The sequence below is a fragment of the Phyllostomus hastatus genome, unplaced genomic scaffold (genome assembly GCF_019186645.2).
Source record: "Phyllostomus hastatus isolate PE091 unplaced genomic scaffold, TTU_PhHast_1.1 phas_contig_29, whole genome shotgun sequence".
NCBI lineage: Eukaryota > Metazoa > Chordata > Mammalia > Chiroptera > Phyllostomidae > Phyllostomus > Phyllostomus hastatus.
The window spans coordinates 31,759,292-31,783,758 of NW_025333835.1; positions in this window are offsets into that span (position 1 = coordinate 31,759,292).

Below are 24,467 nucleotides of genomic sequence, written 5' to 3' on the forward strand. Positions count from 1 at the left end.
AGAGAGAGAGAGAGAGAAACATCAATGTGCAGTTGCTGGGGGTTATGGCCTGCAACCCAGGCATGTACCCTGGCTGGGAATCAAACCCGGGACACTTTGGTTCCCAGTCCGTGCTCAATCCACTGAGGGATTGTTATATTTATATGCATAATGAACAAAACAAAGCTTGAAAATCAATTACACAAAAAATATAGTTCTTGAAGTTAAAAGAATATTAAAGCCATAGAAAATTAATTAATTAACAAATATGTATAAGACAAGAAATTAATGTGACATGATGCAGATACATAATAAAGAAAAAGTCTAAAAGTTATTTTCTAAAAAAAGAAAAAAAACTAGTGTGATTAATAAACCCATGGTGAAATTGATCAATGACAAAAATAAAAGACATAAAGATAAAAATTAAGACCATATTAACATAAAGGTCATAACATTATATGAAATATTAATTATTTGAAAATAAGTGAGATGAATTACTAAAAATACACAACCTATGAAACAAACATGAGAAATAGAATAATGCACAATTCCAGAATTATAAAAGAATTTAAGTCTAGTGTAAAAAATAAAAATCTCTGGCTATATGCCTCACTAGTTAATTCTTTCATACAATTATTCAATAAATTATATCAAGGTTCTATAAACACTTTATTACTTGTTTCATGAGGTCACATGACCTACATATCTGAACCTGACAGTATCCTTACAGGAAAGTGAAATTTCAGACCAGTATCTCTTTGAATATTGATGCAAATAACCAAGAAATCATGTACACTTATATCTTGTGACATATATATATTAAAAATACATTTAATAAACTCTTTGCATTCATTCAGGACAAATATTGGTTTGTTGTTAATTTCAGTCAATGTTGTCTATAAAACTGATACAATATATAGCATATTCCTTGTACGTAAGTGGTTGTAAGACTCCTAAGCAAGCTAGGGGGAGGCAACACTCTCACACAGAAACAGTATTTACAAATGAACTCTGCCACGCCTTATGCTTAAGTGTGAAATGTTGAAAATCTGAGATTTAGAATAAGAAGCCAACGCCTACTACCACAACATGTATACAACATTGTACTAGAAACTCAAACAAGTACAAGAAAGTATACAAAAGGAAAAAACTGTTGTAAGACTCATGGACATGGACAACAGGGTGGTGATTGCTGGGGGTGGGGATATAAGAGGACTAAATGATAATGGAAAAATACAATAAAGATTAAATTAAGAATTTACATAGGATTAAGTAAAGTTGCCTTTATTCACAGATAATATAAGAGTGTTCACATAAAAATAATATACAGATATGGATTTATCAAGGCTTCAGGATATCAGGTCAATATGCAAAAATAATTTATATTACTACATTCTCACCCAAAAGAGAATAGGAGTTTGCATGGATTAAGGGTGCACCCTACATTGAACCTCCCCAGTAAGTCATTTGCTGTAAAGACTGAGGATGTACATATTTAGAAAGGTTTCAAATCAAAAAGATTGATTAACACTGCCTTGGTCTCAGAGCAAGTTTTTTTTTTTTAAATTAAGGTGAAATTTTTTTCAGTTTTTAATGCAAGGATACCATCATGTTCTCAAACTTCTCAGTTCAACTATTTTATGTGAAGATGGTTTATCAACTGCTAGTATAGTTGATTACACATTTGCTTATGATTATCTGTATCCTTCTTTACTACCTTACTCATGCTGAGTGGAATGTTTTACAAAATAATTCATTTGCAATAGTCTAGATCACTTGCTTTGGTTAATAATTAATGATTGTATTTTACTGTTTTGTTATGTCTTGTTTTACATCAACATATAAGGAGCTTGCTTTTATGCCATGCACTATAATCAGAAACCTATCCTAAGATTGTAACTCTCTGATTAAATGGAGTTAAGTAAACAGAGTCACGTTGAAGAACTGCTTTAGTGACTCACGACTAGCTGTGTTTCACCACTAGGAGAATAGCTTTCCCCGAGGGAGGATGCTGACTTCAGGAGGCGTTTTATACAAATTGCTACCTCTGATTCCTCCTACACCCACTGTGACTAAGTAGTGTTACCTTCTACAACTGGTTCTAAAAAGAGTACAATAAATTAGTGTGCTGAGTTCACGACATGTGTTTGCATCCCCCGTCCCCTTCAAGTTTTCCCCAGAAACTTGGCAATAGAGAAAAATCTAATTATAACATATATGTGAGTATACGTATTTACTTTTTCAGCCATAAGCCAATGGAAACATATTTTTAGTATGGTACTTTTGTGTATAAAGCTATAAAGTATGACACTAGTTTCACGAATTATAATTAACCTGCTGAATCACTGAATGCTGAAAGTAGCAATGGATTCCCACCCTCAAAATATATTTTTCAAATGTAAATGGTCTAGAGCTGATCTGGCATTCCTAAAGTCATCAGAAATCCTGGCGACTTTCATTATTAGTGCAGCCTGGTAAACAAGATCCTCACGATAGCCATCTAAAAGAGCTAGGTGGGGAAAAGAGGCCAGGAGCAGTAAGAGTTGTCTCTTTCTACAGTGCCTAGAAGCTGGTAACTGGCATTTTCTTCACATACGTCTCCTTGATTAGAAACGTAGTCCTGGATTCATTTTTTTTTCCAAATGGCCAGGCACCACTGGTAGAAACCTGGAATTCCGTTAGTATGTAAGAAGGGAAAATAGGGTGCTAGAACCAAGCAGGCATTTCTGTAACAGCCTCACCCTTTCACCATTAAATGATCTATGCATTTCTTCTGAACAAAGACCATATTCAGCCTTTTTTAAGAAAAAAAACAAACCTGTATTAATTTCTATGTCCTCTTGTCCTTTGGTGATATACGATCCTGTCCATCTGATGCAAAAATAATGTGTGTGTACATACATATACACATAAACATATTATGTACACATATACTATATATAATATATACTATATTATATGTTATAGTATATATAATGTATATAATATATATTATGTACACAATATATATAATATAATATGGTATATATTATTTGGACTGGGGTTGACCACCAGTAACTGAAACCACAGAACGCAAAACCAAGGATAAGAGAAGAGCTATTGCATTTAAACCAGGCCCCAACATATAAGACCTATTAAAAATAATTCTAGGCAATTTAATTAGACTTCCAGCCAAGATGGAGGTGTAGGTAGACATACTGTGCCTCCTCGCACAACCAAAAGAAGGACAACAACAATTTAAAAACAAAAAAACAACCAGAACTGATAGAAAATTGAACTGTATGGAAGTCTGACAACCAAGGAGTTAAAAAAGACACACTCATCCAGACCAGTAGGAGGGGTGGAGACAGGCAGCCTGGCCGAGAGGACTCCTGGCAAGGCAGCGGCTGGCTGGCAAGGCAGCACTACTGACCGGGAAGTCCCACATTCACGCGCAGATAGACTGGGAGGAAAAACTGGGTAGCAGATCTATTACATAACCCAGGGCCCCAGAACTGGGAATAAAGCCTCAAACCACCAACTGAAAACACCTGTGGGGGTTGAGATAGCAGTAAAAACTCTCAGCCTCACAGAAGAGTTCCTTGGAGAGACCCACAGGGTCTTAGAATATATACAAACCCACCCACTGGGGAATCAGCACCAGAAGGGCCCAATTTGCTTGTGGGAAGTGGGGGAAGTGACTGAAACCTGGCAGAGAGCAAAGCAAACATCATTGTCCCCTCTCAGACCCCACCCCCACACACAGCATCACAACCCAGAGACTGAGTTGCCCTGCCCTGGTGAACACCTAAGACTCCTCCCCTCACTATATAACAGGCAAGTCAAAACAAAACAAAAAAAATGGTCCAAACAAAAGAACAGGTCAAAGCTCCAGAAAAATTACAGCTAAGCGATGAACAGAGAGCCAACCTATCAGATGCACAGTTCAAAGCACTGGTAATCAGGATGCTCACAGAATTGGTTGAATTTGGTTGCAAATTAGATGAAAAACTGAAGGCTACATTAAGTAAAATAAAGGAAAATGAGTCCTGGCTAGCGTAGCTCAGTGGATTGAGCATGGGCTGCGAACCAAAGTGTCACAGGTTCAATTCCCAGTCAGGGCACATTCCTGGGTTGCAGGTCACGGCCCCCAGCAACTGCACATTGATGTTTCTCTCTCTCTCTCCTTCTCCCTTCCTTCCCTCTCTAAAAAAACTAATAAATAAAATCTTTAAAAAATGTAATGGATTTCTCTTAAAAAATTAGTTTCTTTCAAAAAAATAAAGGAAAATGTACAGGGAATCAAAAGTGATGGGAAGGAAACTGGGACTCAAATCAACAGTGTGGACCAGAAGGAAGAAAGAAACATCCAACCAGAAAAGAATGAAGAAACAAGAATTCAAAAAAATGAGGAGAGGCTTATAAACCTCCAGGACATTGTTAAACGTTTCAACATCTGAATTATAGGGGTACCAAAAGGAGAAGAGGAAGAGCAACAAGTGGAAAAGTTATTTGAACAAATAATAAAGGAGAACTTTCCCAATCTGGCAAAGGAAATAGACTTCCAGGAAGTCTAAGAAGCTCAGAGAGTCCCAAAGAAGTTGGACCCAAGGAGGAACACACCAAGGCACTTCATAATCACATTACCCAAGATTAAAATGAAGAAGAGAATCCTAGAGGCTGCAAGAGAAAAGTAGACAGTTACTTACAAAGGAGTTCCCATAAGACTGTCAGCTGATTTATCAAAAGAAACCTTGCAGGCAAGAAGCAGCTGGAAAGAATTATTCCAAGTCATGAAAGGCAAGGACCTACATCCAAGATTGCTCTATCTAGCAAAGCTTTAATTTACAATGGAAGGGCAGGTACAGTACTTCTCGGATAAGGTCAAGTTAAAGGAGTTTAACATCACCAAGCCCTTATTTTATGAAATGTTAAAGGGATTTATCTAAGAAAAAGAAGATAAAAAATATGAACAATAAAATGACAGCAAACTCACAATCATTAACAACCACACCTAAAACAAAGACAAAAGCAAACTAAGCAAACAACTAGAAGAGGAACAGAACCACAGAAATGGTGATCACATGGAGGGTTATTAACAGGAAGTGGGAGGGGGAGAGAGGGGGAAAAGGTACAGAGAATAAGTAGCATGGATGGTAGATAGAAAATAGACGGGGGAGGGTAAGAATAGTAGGGGAAATGTAGAATCCATAGAACTTGTATGTATGACCCATGGACATGAACTAAAGTGGGGGAATGTGGGTGGGAGGGGGTGTGCAGGGCAGAGGGGAGTAAAAAGAAAATGGGACAACTGCAAGAGTATAATTAATAAAATATATCTAAAAGAAAAAAATCTAGGCAATTTAATTACATTAGACACCCAGTATGCAATAAAATAACAGGAATAGAGTAACTGCAGCCTATTTTTTTTAAGAGAATGTAAAGCATATAATTGAAGACATTGAATCCTGCTTGTTTAAAAGAGCAAAACCTTTCTCTTCTAGTAGTAAAATAAATTAGTTGGTCATCCCATATTACACCTGTTAACATTCAGTTCTTCTGTGATCCTCTCCCTTTACCCCCACCTTCCCACTGTCCTCTGAGACACCGGGCTTTCTCTGGACATTCTTTTCTGGATGTTATTGCAGGATTTACTACATTATGATATCCAATAAAGAAATATATATTAGTTCATCGTTGAGGGCTTCACATTCTTATAAATTTTCTCCTGGCAAAGTAAGATTGATGGTGTAAGAGTGTAGCTTTTTGATTCTTTTAGATATAAATTCCTCTCAGAAAATAAAGCTTTTCTAATTTAAAAATTGTATGTAAATTTTATGTGCAAGTGGCAACATGCAATGATTTTATGTGGCTATAGCTATAGGTATCAAGACTTAGGTATTTAATTTAATTTTTCACTATTTAATAAAAAGAGCAATCTGATAACATATGCTTGCAGGCCAAAACTATAAAATTGAAAAAAAAACACTCATTACATAGAAGGCTATAATAATATATGTACCTCTGGTTATATCTAGACCAAGCCTCATATGGAGTTTAGTTTCCAAAATCAGGACACCATACGTATTGGTAGACGGAAGAGAAGCAGATAATATTAGTGCTCCTGAGAGTTAGAAAAATTCCATTTTTATACATGCATTTCCCATCAATGACTTTTGGTATGGTACACATAGAAAATATGAGAGCAAATTAGGCCAAAGATGAATTAGACTTTTTATAAAGGATAATGAAAGTAAATAAAAATAAGTAATAATATAGCACATAAGGTGGCTGGCAGGATAGTAAAATTAAATAACAGTAAGTATTAATATAACACACTAGTTGGCAGGCTTTATTTGGTTTAGTTTGAAATAATTTTTGGTTTATGGTTGCTGCTTTCTCTTCTGAGTAATAAATCACCCTGAAACTTGTAATCATTTTTCCTCTTTTATTGAGGTCTAATTGATGGACAGGAAACTGCACCCAGCGAGAGTCAGTCTGATACAGCTTGGAGCAGTGAGGCAAAGGAAGGGAGGGCCCCTGGGGACAGGACCGGGCGGTCAGCCCAGGACAAGCTGCTGCTGCCCTCCGCTCCCCTCCGCTCCCCTCTGCTCCCCTGGCTGCAAGAGTTGTTGGGACCTGTAGAGTGAAGATAAAGAAGCAAACTACATTCCTAATAAAAAAACACGTTTTTTTATTAATATTATTTTCCTTAGGCAGGAATTTTAGGGGAGGTCCCAGGGAGAATGTCAGCAGAATAATCATTAGATCTCCATGTGTGTCTTTTAGCATGTCCATGTGTCAACATGAGAGTGTAGTGGGGTCAGGGCCATTCTCTGATTAGCTTCACCTCTATGCTGGATAGGTCTGGTTCCAATTGCCTGTTCAGTTATCTGTCTTTTTGTCTAGGGTGATTTAAACCACCGGCTCCCAGATGTCATTTGTTAGGAGGATAGAGGCAGTTTGTAGCCATTTGTCTCAGTTTCCTCATTCTACTTGCCAGGGAATTTTTCTAGTTTATTTCTAACCTACCTCATAAACACTTGCAATCTAACGAAAAATATTTTGGAGTACATTTTAGTCTGTTTTGCATATTAGAAAAAATATACTTATCTTTTAAAAATTTACCTAATCGCTTAATATTAGTTTGGAATTGTTTTCAAAATTACTTTTGATATTTTTTTATCAAAAATGCTTTGTAAATTCAGTAGTTGTGGTTTTCAACAGGTTATTATTATATGAAATGTGAAAGGGACTTATCTAAGAAAAAGAAGAAGATAAAAGCTATGAACAGTAATATGACAATAAATTCACGACTATCAATAATTGAATCTAAAAAACAAACTAAGAAGACAGCATAACAGAAAGAGAGTCACAGATAAGGAGATCATTTGGAGGGGTAAGGGGGAGAATGGGAAAAAGGTGTGGGAACTAAAAGTACAGATTTATAGGTACAGAATAGACAAGGGGATGGTTAAGATCAGTACAGGAAATGAAGAAACCAAAAAACTTATATGGACGATCCATGGACATGAATTAAGGGGAGATTGCCAGAAGGAATGGGGGGTACTTGGTAGGGGGAAAGGGGGGGAAGCTGGGACAACAATGATAGCATAATCAATAAAATGAAGTTTTCAAAAGAAGTATAAAAATCCTTTTTATTCAAAGGTCAGAAACATAAAAAATTATTTGGATTATTGTCCTAGCCATTTGATACCAATTTCTTTCTATTTTGTCATTATTTCACTAGGCTTTTTTTCCTCATTTTTGCAATTAGTGTAATTGCTATAATTTACCATATTGCTAATCTGATTTTAGAAACTCACTCCTTAGGGTATTCATTAAATATTTATTGTAAGCATCAACATGGCCTTCAAAGCTTTTTTCTGAATGTGAAGGTAAATATTAATCAGATAAATGTTACTGACAGATGTCATACTCTACATGCGTTATCACACGTACAAAAGGATAAAGTTTATACTCTCAGAAAAATAGCTAAATTCCTATTCTAATGCCAAAATGAAAGCTGGCCTCTTTCCATCTGCCTTTAATTGAAATTAGATCATTAGGATTACTGGCAGAATACAGTTTAACCACAGCCCTCCAAGAAAGGACTGTGTGTTAGAGCAGAGGACACTCAGAGGGCTGTGTGTTCACGGGGAGGTTACCTGTGTGTGTCGGGGGGGTTATTCCTGAAATGAAAAGAGTCTGATGCTCATTTACACCAGCAGAAATCAGGGCATTCTAAAGAGAAGAAAAACAGATGCCTTTATCTGAATCTTCTTAGTGAAAAAAAAATGTGTTTTCAAGCACTAGTTGGTATTGAATAAAGTATTTTAACAATTCTGAATCTACTGCCTCTTGGTTGACTTAGGCTAGAAATAAAATGTCAGTCCAATTTAAATTACCTAACAGAAATTCTTCCATCAGAATGAAATAAAGGTGGGACATTTTCTTTCACGTGGCCCATTTTTAAAGCTCACACTTTGTGAATGTTGATATTATTATTCACTTCCCAAATGTAGCACCTTTTATCTAAAATGAATAATACATTTTCAAATTCTTAACAGCTGTGTGAGTTTCAGGGAAAGAGGCAGTGACGTGACAATCAAACAGTACAGTGAGCACCCCAGTCTTTCGAAGTCACTTGCTTGTCAAACAGCGGGTGACCCATGTGTCATGTATGCACCGTGTCTTATAAGAAATGTTTGGGGTTTGTCATTTAAGCCCTGGGTTTGCCGTCTCTAGGCTCAAGGAATTTAAGATTACTCTGTCAGCTGGCTTGAATTTGATTAATGTTTTATTGTATTTTTAAAGTTATAATAAATGAATGAGACAGTCAGTTGTTCAACATCCATCAGAACATGCTTAAAAAAGAGTTTGCTCTATTTTAAGATGTAGTACACATTGTAACTTTTTTTTCCCTTAACATTTTCCCATACTGGGGCCATTTACTAAGCATTGCCATAAAATAAAATATCAGTCAGAGATGATTGATATATGTCAAATAAATTAAGTTTAATTTTCTGTAAAGCAGTGTTTCTTTAATCAGCTGCAGGTTTTTCTAAAATGCTTGGACATAAAATTCCACATTTCTAGTAAACTTGAGGGCCAGGGTGTTGGTCTAAAACTGACACATTTAGTAACAAGATTATACAAAGTGATTCTATTATAAAAATGTTTCTACAGTGACACATCCCTGCAGGACAACTATAATAAATGTAGCTTAAGGAATCGCAAATAACAGTCATTCGTGAAAAGCTACTTTTCATTTAATGTTGTAACTAAAAATAAAGTAGTTTAAAAACAATTTTCCTTGAGTTTGGAAAGGATGTTTATATGTATTTTACTAACTTTGGCTACTGAGGATGGAGTCATTCGACTCCCTCTGTGTATTGACAAAGGCAGGAGGGAGGATGTGATGTATCCACCTATTCAAGTTATTGGTTCAGAAGGAATATGGATTTTAATTTGTAATGATTTAGATGATTCAGTGGATGGTAGTTTGTCTCCTGGATTCTCCTCCCCATTCCTCCAATAATGTATTAGGATCATGTAATATTTATGAGCAAGCTGTGTTAAAGAGCTGGCCTTGCTATAATCTGCCAGGTTGGAGGATCTCCCACATAGCCAGAAATTTGGGGGAAATTTTACCTCTGGATATATGCTTAAATTGGTATTGCCTATAACTCATGTCATTTATTTATTAAGAATGCATTTTTCATAGTGTCCTATAGATTCACATAGGTACAAGATTTCCCTATATATGGGCAAGAACTGCAGAATTTACCCTGGGATACCAATTCCCTAATAGCATAAGGGGATGAGGCTCCCTGTTTTTATCTTTCAGTATGACATTTATTATCAAATGATTGGAAATGTCTGCCTCAGTTTGCTTTACATTGAACTATTTATAAAGATCAACTTCCTCGATGTTTCTGTTTCTATCGAATCAAATTTCAGCATGGAGAAAGTCATGGTGGCTGACAAATACTGGTGGTGACTAAATTTTCCATCTGTTTTCATAGACTGGTGTATGTATACACAGTATATTAAATGCTATGTTCCTTTATTTAACTTGGTACCAGTCATCCGATGGATAATGAACTCACTAAGGCTAGTTTTCCCAAGTGTTTTGTTATGTAAGTTAAGTGTCATATATCAGGTGCCCCAAGAATGGGAACAACAGGACTCTAAGATATTAGTCAACGCATAGAAGAAAGCAGGACCATGTTTTCTAAGTATATGAAATTTGTTTTCCAAGGGATTTTGCTTTTAGAAGCAGATGGAATGTGGGAACAATCACAGAAAGGCTTCATATCTTTAAAGCATAAATCTGACATTGAAAATAGATCTCTTGAATGGAATTGCAACAATAAAATTTTCATAGTTAAATAGGTTATTTAAATGGGTTAGAGCTATTTCCCCAAACTTAACTACACACTTTTATTCATAACTAAATGTCTTTCAGTTTTGAAAAACAAATCAAAGATGGAGGATAGGGTTTGCGGAACAGAAGTGAAATAAAAATACAGCTAACTATGTCATTATTAAAATAGTAAATACATACTAAAAGTGAACCTTTGGGTTTAACTAATTTTATTTTAATACATAATATGCATTGGTGTAAATTATGAAAATAAAGTATTAGTACTCAGTGACATGCCAGCCTGTAAATGAAAAAAAAAAAAAGTAATAAAATCCAGTAAATAATCCAGATTTAGACACGTGTCGTGAGCACCTGCCCAGCCCTCATGTACTTTGTTTTCAAAGCCTTACAGCTTTCTGTCATTGCTCAGGGGGAAAGCCCTGTTAAGGTTTACGTGTATGTAAAGAGGATTGGGAACTAATCGTGAAAATGATGTCTTTATGTTCTAATCTCAGTTATGTACTAACTTTAGGCTAAATATTCAGATTAGTTCACCCTTAGGTCCTATTTTAGGCTTTTACTTTCATGTTAATTAATCAATCTTAACATAGATATATAACTATATCTGTAGAATTTACAATAAATCAGGATTTCTAATGTTACAGTTGAACTAGGAGAAGTGACATGGCTTTCTGATCCTTTGCTGTTACTTTCCCTTAACACGGAAGGATGTTATTCAATACTCAAAACAAAACAGTTCAATTGCTTTTCAGAGTTCAGAACCAAAGCGAGGTGCAAGATCCATCAATTTTGCACTTGCAGATGTCTCTGCCTTTAGATAGCCCCTTAACTGTGTCTTCCATTTTTTGAGCTCTCTACTAAAAGTTCAATTTCTCAAGAAGGCTAGCTTGGCCATTCTAAAATTGCAGTCCTGTTTCCATTTCGACAGCTTATATTTCTTTTCCTTGATTTATTTTTTAGCATCTCAAAAAGTTATGGACATATGATTGTTGTCCACTTCCTACTTTAAAAAATAACCACTATAAAGAAAATAGTTTTTTTAAGGTTTTCCTATTGTGTTCACTGCACTGTCTAACACATAGTATCTACTCAAAAAATAGTTGTTTGAGTGGATGAACAGTTCCAACCTTAAACCTCACCTGCACATTACTTTTCCTTGTTCTTCATGTCTGATCTTCCTCTGCATCTTTCTTATAAGGATATTTGCGATGGCACTTAGAGCCAGCCTGGATTATCTATCCAGTATTATGTATTCTTCTCAAAATCATTAATGTAACTACATCTGCAAAATGAAAAGGTTATTTTTCCAAATAAGGTATCATTCATAAGGTCCAGAAACTTGCTATGAATATCTACACACACACACCAAACATATACACACCACATACCACACACTTACACACACAGGGCTTGTATAGCTATAAGGACAACTTGGAGATATAAAGAATGAATACATTTAACCCAAATCACACAAACCTATACCCAGAGCTCAATTCTAAACAAGTATAAACAATAGTGACTTCCACTTCCCTTCTTTCCTTCCCCTTCTTCCTACCTCCTTCTTTTTTCCTTTTCTTCTTCCTATTTTGCTTCTTTATTTCACTGTTCATTTCCCTTCTTTTTTACCACTAATGTATTTTTAAACTCCCTCGATTGTCCTTTACTTTAAAACTTCCTTCTTAATGTTATGAGGTGGAGCAGAGCAGGTTAAGCATCCATGTGAAAAGGAGGGCTGGCATGTGAAGGGTCATAGCCCACAACGGGGGAGGAGGGCATCCAGACATGGGCGAGTCCTGATGTGGAGTGCTGGAGTTGGAGCAGGACAAGGAGAGTATGCACGCAGAGGCAAGGCCTGGTATGAAGTTTCGGAGTGTGAGCTTGGAGGTTATTGGTGACAGAGGCAGTCCCCCATGGGCCCTGAGCCTTACAGCACATTCTTCCTGAGTATGCCAGGCTACAGGTCTTGTCCCTCTCATGATAAATCATTCTGTAGGTAGTGAGAGAGGACTATATAAATCAAGCAAGTCACAGCCTATAAACCAACTACTCAGTTCTCAGAAGGAGGGAGACTTGTTTTGCTTGTTTTAACTCTACAGTGTTGGCTATTTGCTCGATAAGGGCTGTTTCCTTAAGCCCTTGTGTTCTCTCTGTAAAGTAATCCATTGCATGTGCATTTGTTATCTGTTCCCCTGTGCTACTTGTGGGAAGTGGGGCTTAGAAAACTGCAGCTTGTATGCTGACACTCTGGCTTCTGACTTGCAGTGTCTTAAGTTTTCCTTCTCACATCCAGGAGTAGTATGTCTTCACTCAGCATCTATAAAATTGGACCAGGTTAATTTCTTTAGCTTGCAAGAAAGGTATGTTCTCAGACCCTTCACATATCTTGATAGAGCATTTTCACATATGGGTTGTCCCATTATGAAGGATCATACTTGAAACTGAGTGAGGATGAACTAACACAGTGTTAGTGTCTGGAATAATATGACAGAATATAGAGAACATCCATAAGGGCACAAGTCATATCAAAAAGTATTGGTGTCTTCACTGGAGAAGCTGAGAGGCCAGAAACAGGTATTTGGGGTGGGGGTGACTCTGGCAGTGGCCAAGTGTGAGTGAGGGCCTAGTGAAGTCAACAGTGTGTTACCAGGTGAGACAGTGGCAGCAGTAATGGCAGATTGGTTGAAAATAAGGACATTTACCAAATAATTGAATTTGGTTGGCCAGGCTGGCCATGGTGTACCAGGTGTGACAATAAGAAAAGGGTGAAAATAAGAATAAGTAAACCTTGGGTGGCGTTGCATTGGAATGGGACACATTGAAAATTCTTGGTTTATAAATGCACATAGATAATTATAGAAATGAATATAGATGCAAGTGTATGTTAATGCATGTGTGTGTTTTCCTGTGTGTATCCATACATCCTCCGTCTCTGTGCAACAGAGAAGTTTGGATCAGTGAGCTCCAAATGAATAACCATAAACATACCTAACACCATGGTTCCATGAAAAGAAACCATAATTCCTTGGAAAAACAACTCATTATTTGGAAGTGATATAGAAACTTTGTAAGGCACAGTTGGCAAACACAAGGCCCGTGGGCTGAATCTGGCCCTGCATCTTGTTTTATCTGGCCCGCCACCTTGTTTCTACCCAGTGGCAGCACCAAGCTCTCCCTTGACTGTTAAGGAGTAGTTACATTTACACAGTCCTAAAATTACATCGGGCCCTTTGAAGGCAACCACGAGGTTCATGTGGCCCCCAGTGAAAATGAGTTTGACATCCCTGGTGTAAGGTAAAACTCTAACTTCCTGTAGTATCAAAAACAAAGAAATATGCAAAAGATGAGGAGATATCAAAAGTTTGAAGGGGACCCCACTGACCACGTTTGTACAATTTGAGCCTCAAAATAAATGACTGAATAGATTAGAACCTATTGAACAACTAGAAAATCAGGAATGTATACTGATATAAGTAAGTAGTGCATATATTGAAAGTGAGATGGACAAGATATTAATACAATATGTCATTGTCTTCTATATAGTATTTAATTAAAAATGGGGGCAACATAAATTTATATTGAGGAATCCTATCAAAGTGATCAAGTGATCAAAATGAGTTATCAATAATAGTACAAATAAAAATTGTATTTCTTATAGCATGCAAACTGAGGAATGTAACACCATGCCTACAATACTCCAAATATGTATAACTTGTATTAGTTGTGAATCATCACCTGCCAAACTCAGTTTCAAGGTCATACCACTAACTAATTGGCCTATACAAATCAAAAGGGAAAACCCTATGAAAACTAAAGAAATCAGAAATGTTTCAGAATAAAATAGACTAAAGATTCATGTTTATTAATTCATATAATTGTTTATCTCATTGTCTTTCTCTCCTACTCTAAAGTAAGCTACATGAAGGTAAAAGTATGACCTGGTTTACTCCTCTTTCCTCAGTGTTTGGAGTGTGTCTGCCTGATAAAAAAAATAATAAAACAAAACAGACTAGGAAATCTAACAACATAATGCAACATATGATTCTGGACTATGCCATTTTTCTAATTAAAACATCTTTAGCACGACTGGGAAAACTTGAGGAGTATATATGGGCTAAAACATAATAGTATATCAATGTTGTCTATTTCGTGATTTTTTAAAAGATTTTATTTATTTTATTTTTTAGAGAGGGGAAGAGAGAGAGAAAGAGAGGAAGAGAAGCATCAATGTGTGGTTGCCTCTTGCACTCCCCCTACTGGGGACTTGGCCCACAACCCAGGCATATGCCCTAGACTGGGAATTGAACCAGTGACCCTTTGATTCTCAGGGTGGCACTCAACCACTAAGCCACACCAGCCAGGGCTCTTTCATGGTTTTATAGGAGAGTATTTGTCAGAAAGAAATTTGTTGGAAGGAAATTCAGGGTCCCTTCAAATGTCAGAAACTATTGCTCATTAAGATAAAGATGAAAAGATAAATGTATTTCTTCAAATAATAATAAAAATGTTGTACTTTTGAACATATGCCAACCCCTAAAAGAGAATTTTAAAATATTTTAAAGAAAACCATGGAAGGAGGGGGAGTGATTTTGCAAGTAAAACAGAATGAACAGAAAGTCTTAGAGAGACATTTATGAAATCAAATTTTGTTAGAAAATAATGTGAAAAACTCAGATTTATTTCATGTTTCTAAATGTTTATTATCAAATAGTGTAGTGTGCAATTTTATATTTTTAAAGAAATGCAGTTCTCTTTGGGATTTGACTAAATATTTGTGGTGGCTGTCATTTGGAGCCTCTAAATGTGGCTTTTCAATTATCTACTTTGTGCTGATTTGCAAATAATTTTCAGACTCTTTCTTCAACATTATTTCTTCCTACATTTTTCTCTTTATTTATCAGTCGAAAGCTTCTTTTACCCCATGTTATTTTCAATTATATTAACTTATTAATAATCTAATTAGGGTACGTCTACATTAGTGATTACATTTACAATTAAATAAATGTTTATGTAGACTTCTGTAATAACATCTAAGTTCAGTAGTCTTATTTTAATTTCACTGACATAACAAAGTTGAAGATTTCAGTGGAAAGAGACAGGACTATGGTGATGCTGTGTAAGGTTAATGTATTTTAGCTGTTTTATGAGATGTATGTCCTTAAAAAGATAACTTTACCATGTCTGAGCTATTCTTTAGTTAATTTAATTATTCTTTTTTTGCAATTAGGTTGACTAAGTTCACCTCTTTAAAAAATAATTCTCATATTTTATTAATTACTTTAAAAAATATGTCATATAATTGTACTCTTAAAATGAAACAGACAAAATTCAATTATTAAAACAGAAGAAGAAGCTTGCTAAGTGTTAGGAAAAGGAATGTGAAATTAATTCTCCACAATTTATTTTAAGAAAATCATATGTATTAATAAGGGTCAAAATTAGATTAACTTTTGTGTTGCTCACATGAAACACATTGTAAAAATATTTTATGAATCCAAACATTTTTCAGGTTAATTAATCATTTTGCTTTGCTTTAACCTGTTCCAAGTTCTACTAAATTTCTTTGGACTCAAAGATAGAATGCAGGCTGACATCTCTGGGGGAGGTCAGGGCGGGGCGGGTTGGGAGGTGCAGGGTTCAGGCCAGAAAGAAAACGGCCCCTGGGCATGCACAACAGTGTGGGGATTGCAGGGGGTGGACAGTGGAGGTGAAAGAGGGTACAAGGGAGATACATGGTAATGGAAAAAATACAATAAAAAAATGAAATGAGTGAAAGTTAATTAACCTAACTGAAATCATAACTAAATATGAGGACAGTAAATCAGCTGCAAAAGTATACTGTAATATAGGGATTGATCATCAAAATACACATCATTGAGAATGCATTATCCCATATTTTTTCTCTTCAGCAGTACATATAATTGATCCTGACTATTCACATAGGTGAATAAATTATACACTTCTTTAATATTCATAAATAGTAATTTTCACTTTTAATAGTACTAAAATCACTAAGATTTATGATGAATGGTAACTTTAATTTATATTTGCCTTATTTGTCTTGGTATATGCTAGTTTCTAATTATTAATTTCTGTAGAAATATCTACAGTAAAATTTATGACTAATATTTTATACTATTCAACATAAAACTATATTTAAAATATCTCATCAAAAATACTAAATGACTCAGTCATGGAAAATTTTGCATTTGGAGTTTAATGAACTGGTCCAGACCATGGATCCTTCACAGAAGTGCCAAGTAAGCAAATATATGGTCAAATAAAAAAAAACATTAAACATTACCTTCAGGTACATTAGATATCATTTTAGTTTAAATACACAGATAGCCAAGGACCCTTTCTCCAAACCTGTATCATATAGAGAAGATATTTAGGGTATTTTAAATAACCTGTATGAAGAATATATAATGAGTCACAATTTACATTTTCCCATCTGCATACTGACGAATTTTTGCTTACCCTATATGTAATTTTGTTTGGATATGATACAGCAAATATTCATGAAATAAAATGTGTTAATGAATGAATGAAGTTACTTGCAGATACATATCTCCCCATTATGCTAATGGGGATATATATATGTGTGTGTGTATATATATATATATATATATATATATATACTATTTCCATAACTTAGACTTGAATAAAATATTTGAGAAAAATTTAAAAATATATTCTCTCTTATTTTTTAAAAAATGTCAAACTGTAAAGAAATAGTGAAGTATTAGTGATGTATGAACTATACCAAAGCGATTATACTAGGGTTGTCAATAAGGAATTTGAAAATTAGTTTGGTAAGATTGTAAGATTATACAAAGCCATGTTGAAAACTGTATAAAAATATGTGATATATTAGAAAATATTCCAAGATCAACCAATCCATGCATGACATTGAAAAGACACCCAATAATTTTTTTTAAAAGGAGCATGATAATGTAAAATTGTTATTTAGTTAGATATTTCAACAATCAACTCACTTTTATTCCACTTCCCAAATGACTCATTTTTAACAATTAAGGAGATAATGATAGGAGAAAGATCAGTTTAACAACAATCTGTCTTTAATAACATGGTGCTGTTTTTTGCAATGAGAAAAAGATCATACAGGGAGATGAGAGCTGCTGCAGGCCGTCTGGGCAATACTAATGAGAGGTTAGTGATTGTCAGAGAGGCAAAAAAGGTCCCCCCAAATAAATCGTCCCCCAGTGGAAAATTGAGTTACATGTTACATTTGGCTTTGACTAGGAGAAGCTGGCCTTGACATCTGCTATCTTACTGAGCTTATTATAACTCCAGATGGCAACTTCAAATGGTTCTCTCAGTTTCACGTCTGAAGAATAACAATTTTGTGATTTCAGGGCACAGATCCTTATCTTCATGCCATGGTTTCCATTTTATTCTGTTTCTTAAAATATTTTATCAATAAGATTTAATGATACAAGTATAACAGGGGTGTTTATAAAACTTTTGTTAAATTATATGGATAATCATAAAAATAGCTAAGAAAAAATGTTAAAAATAGAATAAAGTCACATTTTACCTCTTTTAATTAGTAAATGACTTCATCATCTCCCACCCAATGAAAGACAGTAAAACATAATTTAGGAGACATTTAAAGCACAAACCGTAAGTATGAAGAATTAATATAGCAGAATTCATAAAGACTGTTAGCAAGATGACTCAGCCTTCAAGTTAAAATGGCCCATGCGTAATAGCTCAGGTTTAGCCAGTTGATCACAGTTTTTCAATTAGTTTTTCATCAACTAACAGCAACTTGATTCTTCCAAGAAAATCATGAAATGCTGCTCCTGTACAGAAGCTTTGTTTGGGAAAGAGGGCAGTTATGGAATGAGGATGAGAGGATGTAACAGGTCACGGAATAGTGCCTAAAGCAGCCTGTTGATGAGTCAGGGGAAGGAGATAGGGACTGGATGACTGTTGGCTGGGGGTAAGTAAATTTAATCTGAGTAATATTTTTAAAATCCCTGACATTTGCACAACTGCACTATGAGTAATTATTACAATGCTTCATCATGGACTGGATACTCTTTTTTCTAGAAAAAAAATATATATATAAAAGTAAAATGAGTGAAAGAAGTACAATTGATGTTTGAAGAACTGACATTCTGACATTTTAGAGGCAGACAGCAAGACCAAGCCATGGGTGGGCCATGGAGGCTTAGGGTAGGTAGAAGCAAAAATAAGGAGTGTCCTAGAAATTTGCACAAAGCTCCCTGAGACCGTTGTTGAATAAAAATATACCAAATTTTTCAGACCCTAAGATACACCTAGGTTTTAGAGGAGGAAAATAGGAAAAAAAGTTTTGAAGCAAACAATGTGGTAAAATATTTAATCACATAAATAACACAGGTTGCCACGTCTCCTCCCGCACAGCGAGCCAGGTAAGCTACATTCAGACCATAAGACACACCCCCATTTTCCTTCCAAATTTGGGCTGGAAAGTACTTCTTATAGTCCAAAAAATATGGGTATGTATCTGCAAAGGCCAGCTCCACAAAATTAGGAACACTGCTACTGGGGAGGTGTAAGGTGAACATTTCCAGAACCCACAGGAGGACATGAGAATTTCAAGTCTGAGTAGACACAGTGGAGTAATCTCAGTGAATATCTGTGATATTTAGCAAAGACCTTAGAGAGGTCACACATTAATACTAAGCGCAATCTATACCTAGAATTAAAGCAACTTTAAAGAGACCATAATATGCCTTAAAATGAAGACTTAAAAGGAAAATGCTAATCAACAACTCAGTGGCATTCAAACAATTGTCAATAATCTTTACATAGAGACAACAAAGTCCACACAATTATAATAGAATATTCACTTATATTTAGCATTCAATCACAATACTGCAAAAAAGAAAAGTCTATTTATAGCCTTGCCATTGATTAGTATGTTTTTGCCATGTACCATATAAAAAAGGTTAAAGTAGAAAACTTGACAACATCTATAAAAATAATACTGTTTTTGACATTGAAAACCATGCAACACAGGTCAAAACAGTGAGCTCTATGAACTACCTAGATTTTTGCATGGAGTGAGTTCTGCATGGCAGCACAGGAGCTGGGAAGCCAGTAACAGCCCAGAGGTCTTGCAGGCTGAGGAAAGAAAAAGAAAAAAAAAAAGGAAGCCACAGCAATTGAAATCTCTGAAGAGCTTCAGAGGAAAGGAAAAAAAAAACACTGAAAGATCTCCAGAAATATGCAAATTGATTCTGCTGAAATGCTTTATACTAACCTGTACATAAATGGTGTGAAATTATGAGTCCAGGCAATGAAACAGTGCTTGGGAGTGATGTTTAATTACTCCTAAAATTCATGCTGAGCTGAGAACCATTCAGTTTTGTTGTTTTCTTTTTTAACAGTAAGAGTAGGGAAATTTCACTTAATAGCTATGGCATTGATTAGTGATTCCATAAATAGCCTGTCTTAATAGTAGGTCAAATACACTATGTATCTATATATCTATATCTCTCTCTATATATATAGCTATATAAAAGGTCACAAATAAATGACCTTTGAATTGTCAGTCAGTGGTCATAGGTGCTAATTCAGTGCCAACAGGAATCCCCAATTCAAGGTGTGATGGAGAAGGAAACTGTATTCAGTCCAAATATCTCAGTTGTGGCACAGCGTGGGGCCAGATAATTCCTGGGCGAGGCCCCTGCCTGGGCAGACAGCTCTGCTCTGGTCTGCTCCACTGCCACATCCTGGTCTGCTCTGCTGTGGCAGGATGTCGTCTTTGTTTTAGCTCCAGCCACAGAAACGAAGTCTTCAGTTGAAAGGTTAAGTGCATTCTCCAAACCAGAGGGTTGCTGAACTCCATAAACAGAAGTCCCAACCCCTCACCCTTGATTGACCCATCCTTGTGCAAATGAGGACTCCAAATCCTCTCTTCTTTCTCAGGATTCACAGAATGAATCAAATTTATCCAGAAATAACTTCAATGTCTGGCAAACAAACTTTAAAATTTCCCAAAGAAAATTATAAAATGCTAACCTAACGCCACAGTGTCTGGCATCCAATGAAAAATTGGTAGACATCTGAAGTGGGAGGGAGGGATGACATAAACAGAAAATAAATCATCGTATAGAAACATCAGTAGTTTTGGAATTAGCTAGCAAAGATCCTAAAATTATTGTATTTAGGAATAAAATCTTAAAATAATATAAAATATACCTAACATGATAAGAATGGAACTTATATATTTAAAAATATATTTTAGACTTTCAGTGTCTGACCATAGGGGACTTAGAAATCACCATAACATCCTAACAAGTGAAAAGGTGAACAATCTCACAAATCAACAACTCTTCTGCAACCTGACAGGGAAGTGGGTCATGGGGCAAACCACTGCTCAAAAACTCGGGGAGACAAACGCAGGCAGGTTAGACAGAGAGTCATAATTTAATGAGGTCTGGGAAAGAAAACCTAAACCGTATTTCTGAACTGCTCCAGGCTCACTGAGGACACCTCTGACCGTTAAATGCACTGGGAGACCCCACCCATAAAAGGGCTTCCACACCTTTCTCAGTTTTGCCTCCAGAAACTGGAGTTGAAACTTGTACCAGGTCTTCACGTTAAATATCACAGGAAAAATCCTCTCATACTTCTAGCAGGGGAGGGGGAAGGAGTCACTTTTAAATAAACCAGAGGCTTCTGTCCTTCTTAACAAAGCCATCCCTCAAGAAAAAAACATTTCAGCAGAGCATAACCTGCTGGGGTTTGAGCACAGACTCTTGTCTGGGTGAAACAAAATAACCAGCTTCAGCCTGGTGGAGTCATTATGTCCCACTGAAGGTGGGAGGGGACTGAAAACTGCCCCCTCTGTGAAATTCACTGTCTAGAAGCAAGGGCTCAAAAAGCTCTGAGAGCTAACCATTAGACCATACTGAGACCTAACCATTACACCGTAGAATACTTCGTTCCCCTCACTCTTCGTCACCACTACATTAAAATGCCTACTACTGCAGCTCCTCTGACCTGGTACATGATGTCCATCGTTAAACAAAAAATCAAAAGACATACTAAACACAAAAACATAATTAGGGGAGACTGCACAAGCATCAGAACCAGAGTCAGATATGGCAGACATGTTAAAATTATCAAAACAGGAATTGTTAAAAACTATAATTAATAAATTAAGGGCTTTATTGAAAAAGTAGACAATAGGCAAGGAGACATCATTAATGTAAACAGATAAATATATTAAGAGAGAATTAGAAAGAAATGCTAGAGATAAAAAAAACTGTAATGGAAATGAATCATATTTTGATGGGTTTATTTATTAGTAGACTGGATCTGACTTGGAATAGAAGCTTGGAGCTTGAGAATATGACAAGAGGCTTTGAAAACTGAAAATCAAGGGGAAAAATTTGCAGAGGGAGATATCAGAATACCAAAAACTGTGGGGAAATTATGAAAGCTGTAGCATGTGCATAATGGAAATACAAAAAGAAAAAGAAAAGGAAAGAAAAAAGAAGCAAAAGCCATATTTGAAGCAATAATGACTAACAATATCCCCCAATAATCTCTGGTATCAAACCACAAGTCTAGAAACCTCAGATAAGCAACCAGAATATATTTTTTTCAAAAAGGAACTTCACATAGGTCTTTCATATTTAAATTTGAGAAAAATCAAAGACAAATTAAAAGATCTTGGAAGAAGTCAGAGGCAAAAATATACCTTACTTATGGAGAAACAAAATCAAAATTAGATCCAGCTTCTCAGAAATATACAAGCAAAACCATAGTGGAACACAATACTTAGTGTAGAGACAAAAAACAATGAACAAACATAACCTAGAATTCTATACTTCAAATGAACCTTCAAAATTTAAAGAAAACATTTCTTCAGAAAAACAAACAAAAAACGATGGAATTTATTTGCCAGTAGAACTATCTTGCAAGAAATGTTAAAATACCTTCAGAGAGAAGGAAAATGATATAGGTGTATGTATCTATGTATATTTACTCATATACAATTAATCTGAATGGTAGAAATGATGCAAGAAACAGATAGGAGAATAATTTTGAGATATTTTGTTATTATAAGGACTTATGCTCCCCGTGATGTAGTATTCTATACTGGAAAGTGGGCTTGGGTAGGTTAAAAATGTATGTAGCAAACTCTAGAACAACCAGTAAAAAAAAGTGTAAATATATATAAATAGAAATGGATCCTAAAATGTTCCAGATGCTAACAGTAAATAATCCCTTTAGAAAATATAATAAAGATCCTAAAGGAAATATTAGTAGTAATGAGTGAAAAAATCAACCAATTGGGATGCAATGCATTAATTTAAAAAATAGAACTAAATTGAAAGACCGTAAACATAAAGCACAAGAGTTAAAATGAAAAATTTACTGAATGAGTTTAGCAGCCAGTTGAACACAGAAGAAAAGAGAGGACTTAGAGGCAGATCAAAAGACCTTAGTCTGAAGGGCAAAAAGAAAAAAATTGAATGTATCCCTAGTGATCTATCGGAAATATCAATCATCAAATATGTTATAATTGAAGTTGCAAAAATAAGGGAGTAAATAAGGGAAAGCACTTGAAGAAATAATTGCTAAATTTTTCTCAAATTTTGTCAAAAAATATAAATTTAAGGATCCATGAAATTCAGAGGATACCAATTAGGATATATTCAAAGAAAACAATACCTAGGTATATGAGAGTCAAATGGTCGAAAAACAAATATAAAGAGAATATCTTGAAATCTTTTACAGATGAAAAGACATGCAGTTTTCCATGGTGGTTTACTTTAAATAAATTATATAGAAACCAGAGAACAATGGGGCAACATCTTTAAAGTGTTTGGATGGGGAGAGGAATTCCAATCAAGATACCTATGTTCAATGAACGTATCTGTCCAAAAGCAGAAGCAAAGTAAAAACTTTTTGGATCAATTAAATATTTGCAAATTAATTGCTAACAGAGCCACTATATAAGAATGGTCCAGGTGAGGAGAAATTACACTGAAATGGAATTTGGATTTTCAGGGAGAAATGAGGAATGAGATCAGAAATGGTAAATATCCCCATTACATGCCTATTGTTCAGCTGTAAAAAGGAAGGAATTTCTGACGTACTCAGCAACACTGATCAACCTGGTGGACATTATTGTAAGTGAGTAAGCTGGACATGGGAGGACAAATACTGTCTGACCTCATATATGTATGCGAATCTAAAAACAGAAAAGGTCAAAGTCATAGAAACACAAAGCAGAATGGTGGTTGCCAGGGACTGGGACTGGGGACGTGGTCAGATGTTGACTAAGGGTACAAACTTTCATTTATGAGTTCTGGAGTTCAAATGTATGGCATGGTAACTATAGCTATTAATACTTTTTATGTACTTGAAATTGTTAAGATAAAAGTTTTATGTGTTCTCACCACACACACACACACACACACACACACACACACAGATAACTTTGTGAGACGGTGGATGTATTAATTAACTTGATCGTGCTAATCATTTCACAAAGTATAGTATATCAAATTCTTATGTTATATATTTTAAATATATACAATTTGTTTATCAATTATGGCTCAATAAAGCTAGAAAAAAATAAAAACCAAAATAAAGAAAACTATGTAGAGATATAGAAAATACTATGTTTCCTTCTCCTAATTTCTTTAATAGACAATTGAGTATTTAAAATATGTTTATAACACTGCATTTGAAGAAATAGCTGTTATGGAATTTACATTTTCTGCAGAAGGAAAATCTATGGTAACAATAGTGGAAGAACTAGGGGGTGTAAATAAAACATATTTTGGATTAGCAAGGTTCTATTCTGATATTTTTGATAAAAGCTATTTTACTTTATAATTTACTTTTTGTATGCTAAATGCCATCTGTTGAGAGGGTAAGTTAAAATCTCTCCTAATGAGGTATTTTTCGATTTCTTATACTTTTACCAAATTTCCTTATGTGTTTGAGAATAATATTTTATGTGCATAAAAAGTTTACTTTTCATATATAATTCTGTTGAATTGGCAGTTTTATGATTACACAGTGACTCTCTTGTTCCCTAAAAATCTGCACTGCCTGAAAATTTCTTTTATCTTATGTATTA